Here is a 2,526-nt window from a genome sequence, read left to right as displayed (position 1 = left end):
TCTTGGACGGACGGCAGGGGCTGTGCCGCCGCGAGACGCATCCATCCATCCATCCTCGCGGCTTTGGTTGGGGCACACTTCAAAGCAAAATCGCAAGATATGTGCGGTTTGGTTCCTCGTCGCTTAGAAAAAGGGCGCCTGCGGTTATGTTTTTTTTTTGCTTTGCTTTGTGTTTGGTTGTCATCTTTTCTTCTTCTTCTTTTAGTTCTGTGTTGTTTACGTTTTTGCATCTTGTCTTGTACTCCCTCCGTCCGGAAATACTTGACATTAAAATGGATGAAAATGGATGCATCTACAACTAAAATACATCTAGATACATCCATTTCAATGACAAGTATTTCCGGACGGAGGGAGTAGTATTTTGCGACATTCTTTTGGGGTGTTGTTTGTGAGACTGTATTTATGGGGTGATCAGTGATGCTTATGTTTCTTCGTTGGTCCCAACCTTTCTCTGATGGTCGAGTCAGATCGCAAAAGCACATGGCGTTTATATATCGTGATACGTGAATCCGGTGATTGAGACAAGAGGTTTGTTCTCTAAGAGAAGGAACATTAGCTTAGTTAAAATTAGTAGGGATGTGAACGTAGCTAGTCTTGCCCTTACACACATGGGTCATTTTGTAACGGTAAACTTCTTGTTGGCTTCTAGTCCCTGCTGAAGACCATTCATCTAACTCGTCAAAAGGGTTACTGGCAAGCGTTTCATAGGTTTCTGTATCAATATCATTTGCCTTGTAATCGTAAGCTTGAGTAACAAGACAATCCATGCTGCAAAAAGGTCCCTACATAGTAAATGATATAACTACATAATACGACGATGAGTGTCAAACTAGGAATGTTTGAAGCAAGTTGCTAATGTGTGCTAGCTGCTAGGGTTATCATGCCTTGAGATGGCGTCACGCCTTGTCAACTAGTGAGTGCAAGAGGGGAATCCTTGGACATTGGCCTATCTTTGATCCGTGGAAGCTTGCAAAATTCATTGCATGGAACACGTGATATGTGGTCCGACAAGTCCTAGCCTTCCTCACCTAATCCAGTTTTGTCCTTTCATTCGAACTAGGATATACTCGCTCTTCCATTACTTTCACGCAACAAAAATACAAAGCCTTGAAGAAAAGTAAAATGAATCTAGTTTACCTATAGCAAAGAGGAAATATGGAGACTTGGAAAGATTAGGATCACGCTAAGATTCGATCTCGGTTGGTAGTAGCAATGAGGATCATGGAGATGCAAAAAATATTAAGGTCATGAATGGGAGCATGTCGCCTTTTGTTGCGCAAGGGGGGTTGTGAGAAGAATGAGCAATGCATTTCATTTATTTGACTCATCAGGGAAAAAATTAATTGGCAAGTGTTTACTATGTTTTATAGCACAACCATTGTTGATCATCATCAAGTGTATGACAAAGAATAATTTTTTAACTCAAGAAATTCCTTAATTCGTAGCACTTTAATATTTGTTGTAGTAAGATGTGTACTAAGACCATTCAACTTGCAAGGGTTTCTGAATTAATATATAATATTTCTTGTCGCATGTACCCAAAGTAACTGAGGCTATTATTAGCAATAATGCTAGTTGCCTAAAGAATGTAACGAGGAATATCACTTGCGCACATGTACATAAAGTTGTGCCAATCCACTAATCCCTAGAGTTATTATTGCATTAGTTGGCATTGTGTCATACCTGGTAAACTAAAATATATGTCTGGGAGCTTTGGCTTTGGCCTAGCTAGAATCTGTGGGAGCTCCTAGAAGGCATTTACAAAACTTATGTGCAATGGAGACATATGAGGGCTATAAACAAACAAATAATTGTCGGCATTTACCACTTTCAAGGGAGTTGCGAGGAGAGTCATGTCTCTTATCCCTTCTCCAGCATGTGTGTGCTCCCACAAGACGCGCCTTGCCTTTACCTTTCATTAAGTACTTGGGCACTTCAAAGTAAACTCGAAAATAGGTTCAAGCAAACTACAAAAAAAAGTGTTCTACTTTTGTTGTATGTAGTTTACAGTATGTGAATCGAGATGCATCTGGATGAGAGTTTGGCTTTCTTTTTGGCAAAAGTTGGATCTCATTGTTGTTTTGTTTGTGATTGTACTTCTAGTCCTCTATTTTCGTTCAGCATTTGGGCGCTTCAAAGCAAACCTGCAAGATTGGTGTGGTTTTGGTTTTTTGCTTTATTTGCTTTGTGATTTTTTTCTTTGTTTACGGTTATTACTTGCAGCGTTTTGTTTTTAATGTTGTGTAAGTATTTGTCTATCTTGTGTGGTGACATTCTATTAGTGATAAGTAGTGATGGCTAACTGTTGAGTCATAGGAGTGGACCTTGCTCCCTTCTTCAAAACTAGAATGTCGTTGCTAAATAGCATTTGTACTATTCACCAAAAAATGTCACTAGTGTTGACTTAGTTCTATAGCACATATCATAGTCGTTTCCGAATATTTGCCATCTTGAATATTTTTTATTTCATTTTCTAGATATGTCTTTCTATATGAAAATTGGTTAGTTACGATGTACGATGATCCA

The sequence above is a fragment of the Triticum aestivum genome, chromosome 5A (genome assembly GCF_018294505.1).
Source record: "Triticum aestivum cultivar Chinese Spring chromosome 5A, IWGSC CS RefSeq v2.1, whole genome shotgun sequence".
Taxonomy (NCBI): Eukaryota; Viridiplantae; Streptophyta; class Magnoliopsida; order Poales; family Poaceae; genus Triticum; species Triticum aestivum.
Note: the sequence above shows the minus strand (reverse complement) of the source record.